Source organism: Myotis daubentonii, chromosome 16 (assembly GCF_963259705.1).
Source record: "Myotis daubentonii chromosome 16, mMyoDau2.1, whole genome shotgun sequence".
Lineage (NCBI taxonomy): Eukaryota > Metazoa > Chordata > Mammalia > Chiroptera > Vespertilionidae > Myotis > Myotis daubentonii.
In genome coordinates, this window is record NC_081855.1 from 30,632,560 (window position 1) to 30,646,839 (window position 14,280).

At 39.0% G+C, this 14,280-nt stretch overlaps 1 protein-coding gene across 2 annotated transcripts in view; it reads left to right on the plus strand.

Annotated features, from left to right (window-relative positions):
• The window catches only part of STXBP4 (syntaxin binding protein 4), a 122,667-nt gene that overhangs the window by 42,321 nt on the left and 66,066 nt on the right, over nt 1–14,280 (plus strand). The window lies entirely within an intron of this gene.

Below are 14,280 nucleotides of genomic sequence, written 5' to 3' on the forward strand. Positions count from 1 at the left end.
AATCTTTTTTAAAAAGTAAAAATTTATTTTCACTTTATCATTTTTCAAAGAATTTTAGGAAGCTTACAACAAAACAGATACAATGACATTATCATAAAACAGATATACAGATAACAAACAAGTAAAATAATCAGAGTAGAAATTTAAGAGAACATTGGTAGAGATCAGTGGCATCACCTGGCTTTGAATCTCCCCAACATCATCCCCCTGGAAAACATAAAGCCACTAGTGTAAATTAAATCAGCCAGGACCCATACCTTCAATAGGACTGTGTGACAGAGAGCACCAGCCTGCAGGCACATATAAAAATGTGCTTTAAACAACCAGACAAAGCTTTGCAGCTCGCTGGCCACTAGAACCTGGAACTCAAAGAGCAGAGCAGGTGGGGCTTCAGATGCTAGAAAAGAGCTGGGAAACAGAGCAACTCAAAGTACAAATAGTCACCCCCAGAAAGAGAAAACGGAGCAATCGATGCCAAAGTCCTGAGCTAGGCCACGACTCCGTGGTTCTCAGGACTCGAGAAAGTGTGTGTAACCTGAAGTGTCAGCCTCACGAGTCTTGGCTTCTCAGGGAGAATCATAAGCAGAGAAGGGGTGGTACCCCTGGGAGACGAGGCAAGGAAGAGAGAGGAGGACATCGAATACCCCTCTCCAGTACTGTGTGAACTTGAATCAAGGGGGGAAAGGACTGGAAACACAGAAAGTAAAGAGATTCTTTTAAAAATGTGTGTGTGTATGTGTGTGTGTGTGTGTGTGTGAGAGAGAGAGAGAGAGAGAGAGAGAGAGAGAGAGAGAGAGAGAGAAATTCTCCAGAGATCTCTCTTCTCAACAATGTCATCAGTTTGACTCAAATAAACTTTTATGAAAATTAAAAAAGGAGGGGCCTATGTAAGGGGGAGAAATAAGGATCTGGCATAAATGAAGGAAAATAAGACTTGTCAGACCTCCTCCATCTACCCGCTCCACAACCATCCACAACATGATCCATAGAGGAAATTGCACAGAAGAGGGTGCTGTTGAACCGGGAACTCTTTCTATGCAAGAAGTGGACTAGGGAAATAAATCTGTCCCCAAGATTACAAAACAATGGTAAAAATCAGGCAATATGAAGTAAAGCATTCCTCAGACCATTAATTAAATGTGTTCCTCTTCAGAACATTCCAAGCACAAGGCCAACCAAAACTGTACTACAGCACTCCAAACTCAAGTATCCTCAAGCAAGCATTTGGCATTAAGAATCAGAAATTTAAAAACTAAGACTAGAAATTGAACAAAACAAAAACAACCCTTGAAGAAATGAAATGAGAGTTGATAAAACTTAGGAAAGAAAAAAAAATTAGGAAAACACAAAATCATATTAGAAAAGAAAACTAAATTACAAGTTGCCCTCGGAAGAATGTACTAGTATTCAAATGAAAAGGCATGGAAGAAAACTAGAAAAATAAGCAGGGAAATTAGAATGAAATAAATAAAAGAGTTTCTTGAAGTCAATAAAAGCAACTGGACAGCACTACTATTTAGAACCATAATCCAAAAAAACTTTCCAGACATAAAGGAAGACCTGAATGTTATTGGGTATTGGGGCCTGGAAAGATCAGCTCTAGAACATAAAGTAAAACTATGAGACTTTCAAAAAAGAGTGCCTCCAAGTGAAAAGATCAAATAGCTTACAAAGGCCAGCATCAACCTTCTCAAAAGAACATGTAAAGCAATAGTAGAGCAACATTTTCAAGAAACTAAAGGAAAGAAAGTATAAACCAAAAATATAGTACAGAGGCAAGCTGACACTCAGATGTCAAGGCTGTAGAAGCACGGTTTGTATAGTGCACATGCATAGTTCCTCAGGGGAATTTAAGCCAACCTTTGGCAACCAATCCCCAAGCTACGTAAGTGGCTGCAGGGTATATAATCATGACCTCAGTATTTGTGTTCAATGTTTGACAGGCTAGGATTGAGTTGGAAAAGAATTGCAAACAAATCTTCAACTATTTTAAGGGTGTTTGTTTTAGGGGTATGGTCAAAACAGTTCTGAAACAATTTTAAGATGTATTATAGGTTTCAGAACATGGGTTGATCATTGTTGAAGTCCAGAATCTCAATGAAAAAGCAAAGACATAGAAAATAGCATGATGGAGGTCAAGAAAGAATTTTGTGGAATGGACTAGAATTGGAGGTATTGTTGTGAGTGCATAGTTTCTAAAATATATGTATATGTGCATATATGAATGTATATGTGCGCATGAGTATATGTATGTATGTAGATAATATTTGTGTGCAGGTGTGTGTGTGTGTCCATAGTTCTGTCAACTAAGGAGCCAAGAAGCAAATATTCCAATAGCATAACCAAGTGCCCAGATTCCAGTCCCCACTGAATGGAACCCTTGGAAAATGCCTGATTTCAGGTCTAGGGGAGGGTACGTACAAGATGAGCCTGGAACATGTTATACCAGAAAATAAGGAAGTCTTCACAGTGCAGGGAGCATGTCACAAGAAACCAGCTTGGAGGGGCTCCCATTGGCCAAATCTGGAAGTACTTGAGACCAAGATAATTAAGTGCAGTAGTGAATTACAAACCATCAAAAAAGAAGTAATTCAGGAGTCCAAACAATTTTAATTGGAGGAAAGGAGGGCTCTTTGCTTGTTATCGTCGGTTGAGTGCCAGCCGGTAACTGCGGAGTGGCTGTTAGATTTGGGAAATCGGCATTCTGCATCTGTTTTAGTAAAAACTTGGATCAGACAAGAATCATCAGATACTAAATCTAGGGAGAAATTTTGATGAAGAGCAGAATATTTACACATTAATGATTTTAATGTTGCTCTCTAGAAATTGCTTATTGTAAGCGGAAAATAGTAACTACACAGTAGTGAAATCAGACAACTCCATCACGTGTTAAAATTTAATATCAGATGGGCATGTGTGACTTCTTTTTTTTTAATTTCCATCTTTTGTTTCTTCATTTAAAAGCAAAAATGGAACATACTTATTTATTTTTAATGTTAATTCATTTGTGTGTTTTTTGTTTTTGTTTCTTTATTGTTGAACATATTACATAGTTCCTCCTTTTCCCCCCATTAACCTCCTCCAGCCCGCTCCAGTCCTCCCCCCCTCACCCCAGCCCCTCACCACTCCATTGTCCTGTCCACTGGTTATGCATATATGCATGCAGATTCATTACGACAAGTGTTGGCAATGTTGTGGAGAAAAGGGAACCCTAGTGTGGGTGTGACTTCTAATGCGACAGCTTGAGAAGGACAAAACAGCACCTTGTAGCATTATGGCTGAGAATGTATGACCTGGACCTGGCTAGAAGGAAATGCCAGACAAACCTAAAAGGAGGGACAGTTTTATTTTTCAAAGGTGTGTGTGTGGGGGGGGGGGGGGGGGGCTGTATTCTTCAGAAATGCCAATGCTATAAAAAAAATAGAAGAACGGTGATAAAAGGCTAGGTTCCAGGCTAAAGGAGGCTAAACATCTCTGAACACTAAATACAATCCTGACCCTAGACTGAGTCCTGCACTGGAACGGGGGAAATGCTGTAAAGAATACAATTGCATCAACAAACAACATTGGAATGCAGTGGACCAATGTCAGATTTCCTAAATTTGGTAATTATGGTGTGGTATGTAAGAGACTATCTGCTGTACTGAAGTGTTTAGGGGTAAAGAGACATGGTGTCTGTAACACCCTCAAATGGTTAAGAAAAAAATTAGGTGTGTGTATTTATTTATGTGTATTATCTATACAGTACACACATGTACATGGTGTGCCTATGCTTGTGTATATATAAAAAAACACTGCAGAATTTTGCCACTTTGCACCACTTCCATCCCTGCTCCAGCCATCACAGCTCCTGCCTGGGTTGCAGTTATCGCTGCCCACCAGATCGCCCTGCTTTTACCCTGCCCCGCCCCATACAGGCCAATCAGATCACAGCGGCCAGAAACATCCTTTGAAAACTGAAGTAGAACTCTCAGGACTTTCCATCTCACCCAGAGTGAAAGCCAAAATCCTGCAAGCAAATGACAAGGCCTCCAAGAGCCTCCTCGGTCTGCCATCTTAGCCCCATCCCCACCCTCCTCTAATGGCAGTTACGTCATCGCTCACCACCCCTCCCCCTTCTCTCCCTGCTAATTCTCCAGCACCTCTGACCTCACTGCACCATCACCCCACTAGCCCTCCAGCTCTCACTGTGTATGGAGAAGTTTGTTGGCGTTACTGATTGCTCTCTTACGTATTATAAACTTGTTACGTTACTGCTAATGAAAGAGTTCCGATGCTTTAGTGAGAATAACTACCTCTCCATTTTTTTCAAGGATTAATATACTTTTTCACAATGAGCAAGAGTCTTTAAAAATTACAATTAGAGCCCTAGCCGGTTTGGCTCAGTGGATGGAACGTCGGTCTGCGGACTGAAGGGTCCCAGGTTCGATTCTGGTCAAGGGCATGTACCTTGGTTGCGGGCACATCCCCAGTAGGGGGTGAGCAGGAGGCAGCTGATTGATGTTTCTCTCTCATCGATGTTTCTAACTCTCTATCCCTCTCCCTTCTTCTCTGTAAAAAAATCACTAAAATATATTAAAAAAAAATTACAATTAGAGTGTGTATACCTCTTCTATTAAAAACCTTTAAAACCAGAAACTTGAATTGTATGAAATTTGGTTAAATTTCTTTCCCAATTTTTGGTATCCCTTTGAAGATCTTGACATGAAGTAGTATGATACTAATAATTATACCATCTATACTAATCAAAGGGTAATGTGCTAATTAAAGCAGAAGTCTTCCAGATGACCTTCCGGACGTCCTTCCAGACAAAGCCACAGCTGCTGCTAAGGGCCCAGGCTCAGGCCAGCAGTGGCAGCAGCAGCGGGGTAATGGGGGCGGTACCTTCCCCTCGTCCACCAGGTCGCCTCCCTGCAGAGGGAGGCCAGACTGCAGCTTAGACCGGGGGCTGAGGCAGAGGTGGTTAGGGGCAATCAGGCCATCAGGGGAGCAAGTTAGGGGCGATCAGGCAGGCAGGCAGAGGGGTTAGGAGTGATCAGACAGGCAGGCAGGTGAGCAGTTAGGAGCCAGTGGTCCCGGATTGCAAGAAGGATGTCTGACGGCCGGGCCTAAACCGGCCATCGGACATCCCCCAAGGGTTCCCAGATTGGAGAGGGTGCAGGCCGGGCTGAGGGACACCCCCCTCGCATGCATGAATTTTGTGCACTGGGCCTCTAGTATACTTATAAATCCTTTAAAGACATAGGTAACCTAATTATGAAAACATTACTGGATTGATTTTTCAATTTATTTTACAGTGATGGTTACTAGTTCCTTCCAAAGGCAGAAGAGAACACAATTTGATAAATCTTTTGTTCACTCGTGAACTTTTAATTGCACAATTTTGAGACACTGGCCTGATCCTAAGAACAGAATAATCTCCTCTTTGAAGGTACATTAGCTATTTTAAATTATTTTACCTTTATTTAGTGTAGTGACCCCCCCCCCCCCAGAAAAGTAATGAAGAACAAAAAGAGAGGGAGAAAGGGGGAATTGGAAAAAGGAAGGGAGAGAGAGGGAAGAAAGAAATGTAACATGGAAGAACAAACTGGTAAGGAATGTTTTCCACTGAAGTATAAGGCACATTCCTTTTTTCACCCAGGCATGGCTACCAGAATACTTACTGACTCTTTTGTCAAAATTGGCTGCACTGTTCTCTGAAATCTAAGTATTTTTAATGAGTTCTTTGCCTTACAGAATAGCTCAACTTCACTGTTTAAAATCATAAGCACAATTTCCCATGAAGTTACACTTTTTGTTATTTTTTTCTTCAAGTTTTAACAGCTTTTAACAGGCATGGACCGTCTTCTAGCAACTTCCTTTGATCAACAACTTTCTAAAACCTGCTCTCACACTTAAGTTGTTTTTTTAAAGTTCCTTTCAGCATCGTGTTATGACCTAAGGCAGCAATGAATTGGTGAACAGAGTCCAAAGCCAAAATAGTTAGCTTGTCTGAACCAGTCTTTGCCCTGAAGAAACAGGGGAAATTGTTCATTTGGCAACTTCTCCAGATTCAAATAAGCCCAGTTGTATTCGGCCTCACCTGTGCAAAGGTTGGGTTGAATGCTTAAAGTCCTGCGGCAGAAAGTTAAGGTCCAATCGGCATAGGATTCCCTGTGGATAGTTGAGGTTGAACATGAACTTAGTTATAGCTGGTGCAGCTGGCATGGGAACTATCTTGGTTTATGGAATAAGTAACAAAGGCAACTGTAAGGACAGAATAAATGTACTGTTTCTAAAAAGAGCAATGATATGTGATTACTAAAGACATATTCATGATTTTACACTTTCAGAGATTGTGTTTCTTTGTGCATTTATTAAAGAAACATTAAAGTCTCTAATTTTCAGAATTGATATGAGTTCCCACATTTTCTTCTTTAGTGATCTGAACTTTTTGTAGTATTTTAGTTTAGTAAGTAGCCTAGGATGTCAATCTCATCTTTAGAGAGGGAAAAAAAAGAAAAACACACACATATATTTAATTTGTCAGTCTTTTCTGTTCTAAAAGATTACTATGGTAAAATGTTTCTGTGTTTCCATTGCAGAGGACCACTGGGGACCTCATTGGATTTCCGTATTTTCTTCAGTTGGTTGGCTTCATTAGAACTGATGGTAGGGTTCTGGGTTCTGTATGATGAGCCACTATTTTCTGGCTGTTCAGGACCGCATTCAGCATTCCGTAATCAATTGTTTCAAGTGTGGCTGTAGTAACTTATAAGGGAGATGAGTTTTTAAACACACGTGTTTTTGTGCTATCTATCTCCTTCTGTGATTTCTTCTTTTTTTAAACTTTTTTTAAGGTTCATTCTTAATTAGATTTAACATACATATTTAGCAAGAGAATTTAAGCAACATTTATTTAATGCTTATTTTGTATGGATGCACTGGGAAAGCTAGATATACTCTCTACAAGGAGTTCTCGACTAGTAAGAAAAAAAGAAAAATAGAGCAAAACCTTCATTTTCCACAAAGCATTTCAGACTAAGTGTCCGGTAGGTAGTGAGTCATCACAGGCACGATTATATTCCAAAGTAGACATTACTCCCTATAATTTTCCTTATTTAACTAAAAATAAACAAATACAAATCTCTAAACTTGCATTAGGCAGTTACTAAGAGAGCACCTTTCAGGGCGTATTTTAAACATCTCTGTGTTAGAGCAATATATTAATTTGGCTGACAAACTAGTAAATTTTACCCAAGAAGGAAGTAGTGATAAGGCAGTTGATACTATAAAATTCTTATCTTGGCAGCTTACTATGTGAGAAACACTTTCGGTATTCTTACTTCAGTATGGGACTCCTGACATTGTGTTACATGATTTATATTCACAAGCTATTTTAGAATTAAAAACAAGACTTCTCTAGTCCTACCTACCTAATTTATTTACATAAATAAATCACCCTTTTTGAAAATATTATACTTTGATTCTTCGTTATCCATGTTAGTTGCCAAAGATTGTGTGTGACCACGGTTCCAAATTAAATTGTGAATTCCCTCACAATTCTTCACTATTGAAGGCAGTTGCTTTCCTGATATGATTGCTAGTGACGTCCTGCCAATCTGGGCCATATGCCTCTTATTTATCTTGAATCCTCTTACCTCTCCTGCTTTTTCTTCTTCCCTTCTCTTGTATTAACTAGTACCTGTCCCCCCCTCCCCCCACATCATTTTATCAGATCTCTTTATTGCAGTTTCTATCAAATCTTTCATCAATATTTTCATCTATATGCAAATTGCCTTTGTAATTTTCTCAAAGTTTTTAAACAGAAGTGTTTTGTGTTATCAAATCTATCTTCTGTGATTTCTTTTTTCAAACTTTTCTTAAGGTTCATTCTTAGCAATAGTTCAGATACATTTTTAGCTAGTTTCCCTTCCACGTCTGTATTTACTTAGTCCATCTAAGAAATTACTTCATTGGGTGTATGGTATGAGATGAAGGTCAACACTTTATACTTCTTTTCCCCAAATAGTTTGTCATTGAAACCACTTATTGTTTTGTGGTATCTCCATTATCATAGATTAATTCTTACATAATCTAGGGTCTGTTTGGGACATCAGGTCTTGCCAGTTGCATTGTCAATAAATATTTATTGGGTGAGTGAATGTTTCATCTAACTCTTCTTTGGCCAGTACCAATTATTGTAGATTTATATATGATTTAAATCCTTGAGCCTTGTCCCACCTTCCTCTTTTCTTTCTCCTTGCTGTTGGTGGTGGTTTTCAACATTTGCTTACCAGTTCTCACTGATTATTTTCTTCCAAATCCATTTAAGAATATTCTTTATTATGTAGGTCTTATTATATCTAGATTCAAATTTAGAACTGTTGGTCAAGTTCCTTCAAAACAAAATCTGATAAAATTGTGATTTCAATTGGATTAAACCTCTATAGGTTAATATAGAAAGAATAATTTCTGTCTTGAAGTGAGGTTTGCCTTAAACCCCAAACTTCACATTAATTCTATAAATAGCCTTTGAGTTGTACCAGGCTTTGATGAACAGGGTTTAAATACTGATTATGAGAAGAAATTTCCAATACCATTAACAAACTAGAGGCCCAGTGCACAAATTCCTGCATGGGTGGGGTCCCTTGGCCTGGCGTCGATCAAGGCCTATGGGGCCATGGGAGGTTTGGGCTGTGGGAGTGCACTGACCACCAGGGGGCAGCCCCTGCATTGAGTGTCTGCCCCCTGGTGGTCAGTGAGCATCATAGCTACTGGCTGACCAGTTATTCCAGTCGTTCAGTTGTAACCATTGTTTAGGATTTTATATATATAGATGTCCCTTTTGGTACATTTTTTACCAGAATTAAAGAAGTCAGAAAATAGGTTTTTATTTTATGTCATCCTTCACTAAACTAGAAAATACATGAACAGGGTTAAATATATTGTCAAAGCAGGTTTTAACTAATTAATACTTATATTGTGAATAAGATCATGTGGTAAAATTTACCAGATAGATGCACTTGTGTATCTGTCTTTGATTAGGGACGTCTGTTTATAAACCAAGATTAAAAATTGTTTCTTTGATTTTCTTTGATGTTCAGAAGCAGAATTCAATTTTGTGCCTTTTGGAGAATGAGGCAGCTGCAGGTGAAGAAGTTGACAGCTCTTGGGAAGGTTAATTAGAGCTAATTATAATTTGATTGACCTCCTTTTCCTCCAAAAAGCTTAACCAAATCTTCCTTTGCAAAGTGGGCACTTTACTTTTTCATACAAACTAAAGATAATCTTTGTTTCTTGGACTTGCAAATATCTATCATTTTTACACATAAATTAAGTGCCACCACATGAATTATTGAATCAGAAATATGGGTGGGGTTGGAAAGGACCTTCAAGATTATATAATTCTTTGAGCATGTACTCTATTAAATTATGATGGAAAAATGTAAATTTTAGAGAAATATATACTAGTGTGCATAATTTTTAAATCTTTTAAATTTTTAATCTAAAGAGAAAACCAAGAAATAAAATTGTTAAACACGATAAAGTGTAACTACCTGTTTTCAACTTTGGTATTTTTTCCCTTTCATTGGGTTGCCATAATCTCATTTGCTTGATAAATACTACAAAAGGATTTTTGTTGAATTTACATATATAAAAGGAATTTAGTGAAATAATTTGCTTTATTATTATGTGGTGTTATTCATAGCATGCTTTATGATTGTTATTACAATTATTTAAATGAAATACAGTTCTATTAATATTCCCATAAACTTTTTAGAGAGAACTTTCCTATGAAAGCTTTGTACCTAACAAAGTTCTCTAGGGCAGTTATTGTAGTTCATGAAAAACAAAATAGTCATTTTCATTGATGTCAACTCAGTTATATCTCATATTTATATTACGTGGAGCGCCTGTTCATTTTATGTAGGGTTTTAACTCTCAGCCTGGATTCTAACTTGGGTAGGTAAGACACTTTCATTTTAGAAAATTAGGTAGTAAAATATTTATATTTTAATGACAGTTCAAGAGAGCAGTAGAAGATACTAAGTAGTATGTGATTATTAATAGACCACAGATATAAAAGATAAAAGGAGGGGGAAATCATTATAAGCTGAAGTGGTCTGGAAAGATTAGAGAAGGTAAAATGAAGTAGGTTTTAAAGGATAGGTGAGAATTGGATGAAGAAAAGGGGGAAAGTGTGTATACCTAGTGGAAAGAATAATGTGCTTGAAAGCATTGTGGAGGTAGGAGAGTTTAATCTGGGGAAATTGTAAGTTAGTGCATTTGGATGTACAAGTCATATAAGGGGGTTGAATATGCTAAGACTGCAGAGACTGGTTTGGAACAAGTAGTGGAGAACCTTGAAGTATGGAAATGGAGGAAGCATTTGTCATGTACCATTTTGTCATGTTCCATGTACTTAGGCTTGTTACCTGAGGTGGGATTGAGCAGTATTTCAGGAGACTTGGTGCTTCAGAAGTGTGCAGAGTACAGTAGAGTGATGAGCACAGTAGACGGGGAGATCACTTATATGATTTTCATAGTATCTACGTGTGAGCTGGTAAAGACATGAATCAGTAATGTGGAGGTAAGAATGGAAGTTAAGGGTTGGCTGCAAATATATCATAAATGAAGACTGCACAGTGCTTAGTAACTGGTTAGTGAGGAGGTGGAGTCGTGGGCCTGATGTGTGCAGGGCAAAGGAGAAAGCACATTCCAAAGGCCTGTGTAAAGTTCTGTGGATTAATTTTCTCCCCCAGGTGTGTCCATGCTTAAGGGATGAGTTGGCAGGTTCTTTTATGAATATCTCCAAATTACTTTGAGATCATCCATTGAGAAGACTCTGATACATATTTTACTAAAACCTATACGTTTAGTTAAGGAAACTAGATATAACTTGCTTTAAAACCCTTTTCCTTCAACAGCCCTCTTCCTGTAGTAAACCCTAATCTTTTTCACAAGCGGTAATGGGACCTAGACCAAGAAAGGTTTTCCCGTGAGTGAATGTAGGAAGCTGATAAGAGAAGCAATCTAGTGAGCTTGGTAGTGTAAGTTACATTCCACTAAAACATATATCTCTTTGAAGTCTCCTTTTTCTCCTGTCAGCCATTGACATTTTGAAAGATTTACTGATTAGCTTAAAAATTACAGAACTTCTAAGGTTAGTGATGCAACCTGCTAGCCTAGTTACAAGCGTGCAACTGCCATGAAGGCGCTTTCCTTTACATTAGCAAGCCGTCACAACTCATAACTAGAGAAGAAAAGACTTTACGTGATTGTTGCTGACATTAAAGAAGACATGCGCATTATGTTTGCAAACAACGTCTCTAAATTTCAATATTACTAATTGAATGCCTCAGGAAAGTCCTTAATAAGTCATCTAGTCTAGCTCTCTAATCGCATCAGTGATTATGTATATTTTTCAGAATCAGTAAAGAGGAACGGGGGAAAAACTGTTAACAAGAACCATTTGTTTCTTTAACCCTCTTGTGAGAGTTGTTTTGACCCTATAAAGTAATGTTGTTTCCTATGCTACAAATGAACAAACTAAGTCTTAGAGAATTACACCACCAGAATGTGAAAAAATTCCCAGACCTAAGATTCTGACCTAGGTATAGCTCATCTAATTCTCTTGTTTTTTTTATTCTATATCGTTTTTTATGCCTCATGGGGAAGAAATGCTATATGGCGGGAAACACAAACCATATTATCTTCCTTCGGAGTTCCCACTGCCCTTTGTGTGAGTTTATAATGTCCTTTGTCTCCACACAATCACACAGCTAAGGTCAAAGAATGTGTAGCCTACAAAGATTTTCATTAGTGTGAAATATGTTTTCAAAGAAGAATTTGGGCTGATCTTCCCTGAAGATTCATTGTGAAATTGTGAGGTGGAAAACATCCTTATTTTATGATGGGACAGTATGAGTTGAAAGCATTTCCTCAGTGTCACACACACACACACACACACACACACACACAAATTAAGTCAGAGATTTGATTTCATAATTCAGTATGAAGTATATTTGCTCATACTCCTTATTATTAAAAAGAGTAATACGTCGATTATGTTGAATTTTTTTATTTACTATTACATCTTACTTTCTCTCTTATTTTCTAACTTTCTAAACTGAATTACTCCTTACGTAATACAAAGTGACTCTGGGAACTGGCTATAGTGTTTACCCTGATGGGATTTCAGGCTGCTGGTGATGTATTGGGAAAATTCTGCCTCAATCGTTACTGATAGAGGAGGCTTTATAGTTAGTTAGTTATTAGAAGATCGCCTAGGAGGAAAGGAAATAGATTGATGGGATTCTGTATTGCTCAATACAGCACACTGCTGCTGTCTGTTCTTTGCCGCTTCCTCTAAGAGTCATCATTTCCATGCACTAATCTTCTGAGCAGCCATTCAGTGGGAACTGGGCTAGAACTTTGCCACGGGGTCACATCTACCAACCTGACAGTTATACCTTTAACAAAAGAACTAGCATGAATTTATTCAGCATCAAAACCTCTGCATCTTTTACCACCCAGCTGCATTTCACACCGTATTACCATCGCTGCGCTATAATGACTCTATAAATTCATCCAGATTCTTCATTTAATTAACTAGCATTCTTTGAGCAAAAAGAAAAGTGCTGCTTTTTAAAATTTATTTTTAAATCTTTATTGTTGAAAGCGTTACATATGTCCCCTCCCCCCCCCCCATTGACCCCTTATAGCCCTCCCCCACCGCAGGCCTCCACCACTGTATTGTCTGAGTCCATGGGGTATGCATATATGCATACAAGTTCTTGGTTGATCTCTTCCCACCCACCCCCGCCTTCCCTCTGAGATTCCACAGTCTGTTCTATGCTTCTGTCTCAGAATCTATTTTGTTTAACAGTTTATTTTGTTCATAATTTCCACATCTGAGTGAGGTCATGTGATACTTGTCTTTCTCTGTCTGGCTTGTTTCGCTTAGCATACAGTGCTGTTTTAAAAGGAATAAAAGCTGCATGTAGTGAATGTGGAGCCAGATCATCAAATTACTTACTCTTCACTGCAGCTTTGGAGAATGTCTGTCCTCTTCCTCTTCAGTGAAATATATATTTTTCTAGCTTGATTGAATGGAAAATGAGGGACGATATAACCACCTCAAAGGTTTCTGAGTAGATTGTAATGGCCACATCCTAAGTTCATGTAGAATTGGGCACTGATGATGCTGTCATCTGCAAGTGATTTTTGGAGAGGTAGCCTGGCATAGTAGCTGAGAGCATGAACTTTGTAACTAGACTGCCTGGGTTCAGGTCCTGGTTCAGCCACTTCACTAGGTTTGTGATTCTGAGCAAGTCACTTAACTTTTCTGTGCTTCAATTTCCTGTCCATTAAATGAAGATAATAATTGTTATACCTCACACAGCAGCATGCAGATTAACTGAGTTTATCCTTGGGAAACGTAGAGTAGTGCTAGCCATTGCCCTCAGCTATTACCGCCTGTACGCACGGCACAGTGTGACGTGAAGTTAACTGAGCTGTGACACTGGTGACTCCTGATCACCTGGGCTGAACTAACTAGATGTGACCTACATAGCTAGATAAACATCCTTTTCTTTCCCCAGACATTTCTTTTTAAAAGTACTCTTTCATTATAAGACAATTACTTTATAAAATAAGAAAATAAAGTTCTGTGAATCAAGAGTATAGTAGGCGGTATGTTGGCCACATCTCTCCATCCTGCACCCTGCTGCCATCTTTAGCTTCCAGAGCACTGTGTTCTCATCTCACTTTCTGCTCAGAAGGTGTGAAGACTTCCCCAGATAGAAGTTCTTTTGGAGAGCTCCAAGATGGCGGCTGAGTAGGTGGGTGTTACACTCACCTCCTCCCAGGACCAAACCAGAATTACAGCTAAACTATCGAGCAATCAACTTGAATAACCAACTGAAAATGAGCTGGAGAGATCTTCTAACCAAGGATTTATAGGAACCACATCGAGACTGATAGGAAAAGGGCTGCCCCCCCCCCCCCCCACTGGTGGCAGCTGAGATTCCAGAGGGATATTGCATTTGCAGAGGCTCCCCCTGAGGGGCGTGGAGTCTCAATTCCAAGCCAGGCTCCCTAGCCCAGAGCACTAGAGCCAGGAAAAGGCACTCACAAAACATCTGGCTGTGAAAATCAGAGATTCTGTCTTCCAGGGAGAGACGGGAGTCTATGAGACACAGGCACCCTCTTAAAAGGCCAATGAGGGTAGAGTAGACTAGAGTTGTGTGAAGAGAGACTGGGGCTTGTGACTCTGGGGAGAGAGCTGAAGGAGCA